Here is a 6,734-nt window from a genome sequence, read left to right on the forward strand (position 1 = left end):
ACACACACACACACACACACACACACACACACACAAACCCTATGAGGTGGTACTATTATTATCCCCCATTTTATAGATGGAAAATCTGAGACATAAAACAGTGAAGCAACTTATCCGGGCCGACACACCTACCTCACCGCAGCCACTCTCAGGATCAAACCAGACATCCCACGGGAGCTCCTGAGGCCTCCCTGTTGTTGCTACATGTATGCAAGAAACAACTTGTCCTCCCACACATCCCACCAGTTGATGTTCAATGAGTCCATGAGTGTAACTGGACAGTTTGTGCACAACTTCCTGGTACCTTTCTTCTTAACTGGCAGCGCAGGATGGTAAGTGGGCTGGGGCGGGGGGGCAGGGAAGGACTACCCAAACTTGCACATAAATAAGGGGGCACCTGGATTTGAACCAGGGACCTCTTGATCTGCAGTCAAATGCTCTACCACTGAGCTATACCCCCACACTATAGATGCTACATAATTAACACCTTTCAGCTGTTTGGTAACACTCAGCTCTGCAAAATGAAGTCATGGCCCCCCTCCAGGACTGACTTTCTGGAAGTTGCCAGACCTGGTTCACCGTAAGAATCCTCCCTCAGCTCTGCAGCTTTCCAAGCCTCAGTCCCTGGAGGGGTCATTAGAGAGGAAAAAAGGAGGGAAGCCGCCTGAGGAACTCCCAAACTCCCAACCCATTTCTTTTTTGCTTTAGCCCAAGAGCAGGCCAGCTGTCTCCAAAACTACCCACCTATCGGGGCTCCCAGCCCCTCGCCTTTCTCCCTTCACTGAAGACAGAAATGGACTCTAATCCAGTGTTGCAGAGCTCTGTTAGTTGGGATTTACAGCAGCAACACTGCAGAATTCCTGTCTCCCTTGTTTGAGTAGCTAAGCCAGACATTAGTAGACCCACAAGGTTGAAACAAGGGTGTGAGTGAGCTTTGGTGTGAGAAAAACCAGGTCCCCGGAGGAAATGCCCATCCTACCTGGAGAGAACCTGGATGCTATGATTCGTCTCTGTAGGTCTCACCACAGGTCCACTGTGCCAAACTGGTTTAGGTGGGAAGGAGGGCTGAGAGCGATAATTTAAGGTTACCATCTAGGGTCTGTTCCCAGGAAGTCTGCTGTATCTACTCTGGTCTGCCTTGGAAAAGCCAAGCAGAATTCCGCATGAGTCCCTGCCCTCTCTTTGATGACCCTTTAAGAGTTGAAGAAATTAGATGTATATAGAAGGCGGGGGGGGGGGGGGAAGGCGAGATGCCAAGAGGAGGAGGGATACCCAGGGTATTAGCGTGGGCAATCCACCCAGATTGCCATTGTGCGATGGCTTCCAATTTTAGGAAGGATCATAATTAGCATGGATGAAGGGAAATCAGAATATTGGCAACAGCTGCGAATAGGAAAACCAATAGAGCAGGGGGCACCTGGATTTGAACCAGGGACCTCTTGATCTGCAGTCAAATGCTCTACCCCTGAGCTATACCCCCTTGCTTGGTATAGGTGTCTAATAAGCACCTTTCATGTTCATAGTCACACCCATTACTCCTATAACACATTGGGAGTTTCTACTTGTCTCTAGAGAGCTGATAAAACCAGCAATTTATCCCTTCGCAAACTCATCCCAGAGAGGTCCCCCTCCAGTCCTCAGAGGCCCCAGCCTTACCTCTTCCTATGCCTGCATCTCCCCATTTTCTTCAGTCTGTGGTGACAGCAGCAGCAGCAGGAAGGAGCATTGACTTTAACTACTAGAAGGACCTTTAGGATTGGCTTGTCTGTTTTTCTCTTGTTCTACACCACAAAACGACAACTTGAAGAGATCCTGCCTAACCTCTTTGGAGACGGATGCATTACTTATAGCTGAAGATGTCTTTCCAGTGTGTGCATCTGTTCATTAACCTTGGAGGGTGGTGGTGGGAGCAGCTGCGGAAATTAGTGAAATTTCCAGTCCCTGACCTGGATCAGGGAATTGTCCTAGAAGCATCATGGAGACAGGGAGACATGAGGATTACACAGGGCCTCTGGATTCCAGCCAGGGAACTCTTGAGCAAGAGCGAAAGGCTCTATCCTGAACTACACCTCCACCCACAGGACATGGAAGTTTTTAATATATATTTTTTGTTTTTATTGAAGTATCTTGTGCAGTCATTTTTAAAAGTCAAATACTGTTTTTCAAGCTTATCACAAAAACCTCAATCCTCTGTATCTCCCTCCTGCTACCCAGAGGCAATCATTCTCCACACTTTTGTCTGTTTCTTTTAGTATATTTGCCACCATGATTTCAAATAATATAAATATCTGATAATATGTAATATCTAACTTAACCAAGTCTGGACATCAACTGTTTTACTTTTATGATGAGGATGAGAACTTATATGCCTTCTTCCCTTCTCAGTTTTCTATTATATCTTGACTTTTGGTTAAATAATTTTCTATGTTTCTATGTTTAATGTTTTCATTGTTATCAGTTAATAGTGTTCATAGTGCTAAGTAGAACTAAGAATTCTGGTGGAACTTTTTGTTTTTCCTGAAGTTAGTGATAGCCTTATGTTTCAACTGCTTAGTTTTCTTTGAATTTCTAAGATTTTCCACAAGCTTTAATCATGCCAAAAAGTGCCTTTCAAAACAATTTTCCACTTATAAAAGCTATCAGATAATTAACATTTCCTCTTCTTGTTTTCCAGTAGCCATCGATCTTCCTGATCCTTCTGGTTGCCCTGGAAAGCCTGCTACACACTCACGAGAACATTCTTTCCACCTCTCTTTCTGTTTGGGAGTCCTGCTTTCCTGGATTCTGAGTCTTGAATGTTTCTTAATTTACTCACTTAGCTTGGCAGAGGACCTCCTCCAACTACCACAAAATCAGGGTAGGTAAATTTTTAAAGAACTCGCATGTCTGCAAATGTCTGTAATTCTACCCACAGACTTGATTAGCAGTCTGGATGGACAAGTCATAGTCCCTCATATCGTGAGGGACTCACGTTTTTCCTATGGTGTTCTAGCATCTAGTATTGCTACTGAAAAATTAAATACATCATAATTCCCTTTCCTTTGTGTATCACCTATTGTTTCACTCTTTGAACTTTTAAGAGCTTCCATTTAGTCCTGGTGTCCTATAATTACACCATAATGTATCTGGTGAGGATCATTGTTCTAGGGGCTTGGAGGGTCTTTTCTAATGGAAACCCATGCCCTTTCATCATGGGCAATTTTCTTGTATAATGTTCCCTCCATCATTTTCTCTTTCTGGAACTTTTACTAGTTGGTTTTTGCACCCCCTGGTGTCAACTTCTAACTTTTTTACTTTTAATCTCTATTATTATCTATTCTTTTATCTTTTTGTTTGTTTTACTTGGAAACCACCTCAACGTTATTTTTCAAACTATTGAACTTTTTCTTTTGATTTCTAAGAGCCTTTTCTCGTTCTGTAACTGATTCTTTTTTATAGAGCATCCTCTTCCTATTTCACAGATGGAATATATTTTTCGTGTCTCTCTCAGGATCTTATTCAGCTTAGCTTTTCTCCACTCCTGGCCAATAAACAGGGAACCCAGTGACCTGTGGTTCTGCCCACACAGGGATAGTAACCAATCGGATTATCTCTCTTCAAGATGCTTAACACAACAGACACAGAGAAGGGAAGAGGAAGTGAATGCAGAGGAGAAAGTCCAACAGACAAACACAAATTGACCATAAAGTCTATAAGCATGTTGAAATAATTGGTGAACAGAAACTGTGAATGAGGTTGTATAGATGTTCGGTCAGGAGTGATATCAGGTAGATCTCCTTGGAGAAACGGTGTCTTAGGCCTGAGTCCTAAGGCTTTCTTAATGATGTCAAAAACCATCCCAGACTCCGCAGGCCTGTTGTCTGACTACTCCTGGATCCCCATGGAAGTGCACGTCTCCCATTCTGTTCTTACCACAAGCCCCCTGCCTCTGATGAAGCCCGAGAGGCTCCACTCTTTGTAACCCAGGAGTGGAGGCTGGCTGGTTGCTCAGATGGGGCCTCCCAGGCAGGGTCTCAGCACAACCACCATGGTAAGGCCTTATCTCTCTGCAGTGTTTGATTTTTTACCCCCAAACCACAATTTTTTAAGGTTTATTTATTTGTTTTGAAAGAGAGAGAGAGAGAGAACTCATGTGCTAGCATACAAACAAGTGGGGGACGAGCAGAGAGAGAAAAAGAGAGAATCCCAAGCAGAGACAGAAAGAGAGAGAGCTCTGTCACCACAGAGCCCAATGAGGGACCCAAACCCACAAGCCTTGAGATCACGACCTGAACCAAAATCAAGAGTCAGACACTCAACCGACTGAGCCACCCAGGCGCCCCCAACCCACCAAAAACCGACAATTAAAAAATAAAAAGGAAATTACTTCACCACCAAAGATATTACCAAATTATAGGACTGTTCACACTCACTAATCGGGGCTCCCCCTTCCCACATCAAGACAGTCAGGAGTCTGTGGCGACACTGCTGATAGAGTGAAGGGGGCTGGTTGCCTCTGGGAGACTTTCCCCGAGCAGGGCAAGAGCCTCGTAACTTCTGCCTGACACTCAGCACAGTCCCCTCTACAGGGCCCGTCTTGGTCCCACTGATATGGAAAAACACAAGCAGTCACTGTGCCTTTCCCCTTTTCAGTGTTTCTGGCCAACCACTGCATCAGGTCACAGTTCCCAGGGGTCATACCTAGTCCTAAACATTCTGCTACCATCTTGACTCACTTCCTAAGTCCCCGTCAGCGCACACGCACAAACCACCGCTTGTCCTGGATGCCTGCTGCAGAGGGACCGCCCTCCAGATTCTCAGAGGGTAAGCTTACTCCCAAATGACAGTAACTTCCCAGATACCAGAGAAGCCAAAAGGAACTCGGAGGAAGGAATTCTAGCTTCTCCGTCCCCACTCCCTCCTGGCCGACGGGGATGTCAGGACTGAGGAGGGCCTGCTGAAGTCCAGGCCTGGGGACTGGGGTCAGGGGGCAAGACCAGGGGCCTGGTGGGGTACCAAGAGGTCCGCTTCAAACCCAAGTGCCCCTTAGGCAGCCTTGCTTAGCATCCACACAGACGGTTCTGAACTTCTCATTCATTTGCACCTGCTAAGTCCTGAGTCTGTAAAGTCCACAAATAAAAACCACACAGGTTGGACCCTTGACAAAGCCCTCTTTGGCCTCAGACAGATGAACTCCTCATGCCAAACTCCCTCCTGGCCCCACTCCTGGGCCCTCATCTCAAACCATATCTCATTATAAAGTCCTGATGAACACAGCTTCCCAGAGACTCCCGGCTTACCTCGAAAAGACACGTTTACGCCCTGAGCTCCCAGGAAATCAAGTTGATTAAATAATACCAGCCAGGGCCCCTCCAGAGGAGAAAGGGCAGAGTGGTCTGGGGCGCCATGCAGTGTCTTTTCCACAAGAGCACAGTGACCTGACCTCAGCGAGAGATGAACGTTGACGCAGGGAGCAAAGGGGACAAAGAAAAGTCTGGAAGGCTGAGAAAGGATGAAAGGTTTTTGGTGGACTGAACCCAAATTCCGAGCCCTGAATATAAAGGCCTTCAGTCTCTGGCCTCTGCTCCCCTCGGGGCTCCCCCAACCCACTCCCTATGGGGGCACTTAGGTCACCTCCGGAGGCACTTCATGGCCTACCTCTGCTTATGCTCTTTCTCCCAGATTGCCCCTGCCCGCAGCTCCGCAAAAGCCTAGGAGGCTTCCTGGAGGAGGCAGCAGCTTCCTTCCACCCTCTTCAAAACATGCAAAGAAACCGCCTCGCCCCTTACAACATGGTGGTTTTTGTCTCGTAGGCTAATATTTTATGCGAGTGAGCAGATTGCACCTACGCTTGTATTATTATTGACTACTACTGTTCCCTTGTTCTGGGCGGGGGGGGGGGGGGGGGGAGACGGGCATCACCTGGCAGGGATTATGCAGGACGGGCTTCAGATTTTTGCTCTCCTGACCTCCCGAATAAGAATGTCAAGTGGAATAAAACAGAGCAGTAAGCTGACACATCGAAGTTGGACACCGCTTGCAGGAATGCATTGGCTAGAAGCACCGTCGTGCCTTGTGATCAGGATGCGGGTATATTGACCTGAAACACCAACGCCCTCCAGGGACAACTGGTCCGCCATCTGGATGCCGGCACAGAGCACAACTGAGCACTAATTAGAACAGAACCACTGCCTTCCCAGCCTCCCTCCAAAATGCCAGCGGCCAGCATTAAAGAACTCCCTAGACCAGGTCACCTTGGACATCTTCCTGAGAAAACATGTTGCAGCTTACTCATCCCCGTGGGCCCTGCCTGTCTCTGCTGCTCAGATGGAAAGCAGATGTCCCATAGGGCATTGCCAGTGTCCCCGTGCAAGGCAGGCGACCGGGGTCCCTGTGTGATGGCAGGAGGCAGGGAAGTAGCCCCCGGGGGGCACAGGGTCTCCGGACTGGCGTGGCCCGCAGCCCCTCGGTGCATCCTGTGCTCTGTGCACATCCTGCAGAGGCAGCCCCGGGGCGGAGCGACAGGAGCCCTGGGGGTCCGCTGCGGTCACAGCCCCGGTGCTCGGTAGGGATGGGGTACACACGAGAGGAGTCAAAGCGACATTCTCCCCCCACAGTGGAGGTGGCCATGTGTGGCGGGAGTGGGACTACTCACAGGATGGGTGACGTCTGCAAGGCTTGAGGGGTAAGTGTTAACAGGGGGCCCGAATCAGCCCTGCAGAAGTTCCCCTGCAGCTGGCAAAGATCTAAACCGT

At 48.2% G+C, this 6,734-nt stretch overlaps 2 non-coding genes across 2 annotated transcripts; both read right to left on the reverse strand.

Annotated features, from left to right (window-relative positions):
- Positions 1-388: 388 nt before the first annotated feature.
- Positions 389-460, reverse strand: TRNAC-GCA (transfer RNA cysteine (anticodon GCA)). Its single transcript has one exon. It is a non-coding gene; the product is annotated as a tRNA-Cys (tRNA).
- A 948-nt stretch (positions 461-1,408) lies between these two features.
- Positions 1,409-1,480, reverse strand: TRNAC-GCA (transfer RNA cysteine (anticodon GCA)). The gene has a single exon. It is a non-coding gene; the product is annotated as a tRNA-Cys (tRNA).
- Positions 1,481-6,734: the final 5,254 nt, after the last annotated feature.

Source organism: Acinonyx jubatus, chromosome A2, assembly GCF_027475565.1.
Source record: "Acinonyx jubatus isolate Ajub_Pintada_27869175 chromosome A2, VMU_Ajub_asm_v1.0, whole genome shotgun sequence".
Taxonomy (NCBI): Eukaryota; Metazoa; Chordata; class Mammalia; order Carnivora; family Felidae; genus Acinonyx; species Acinonyx jubatus.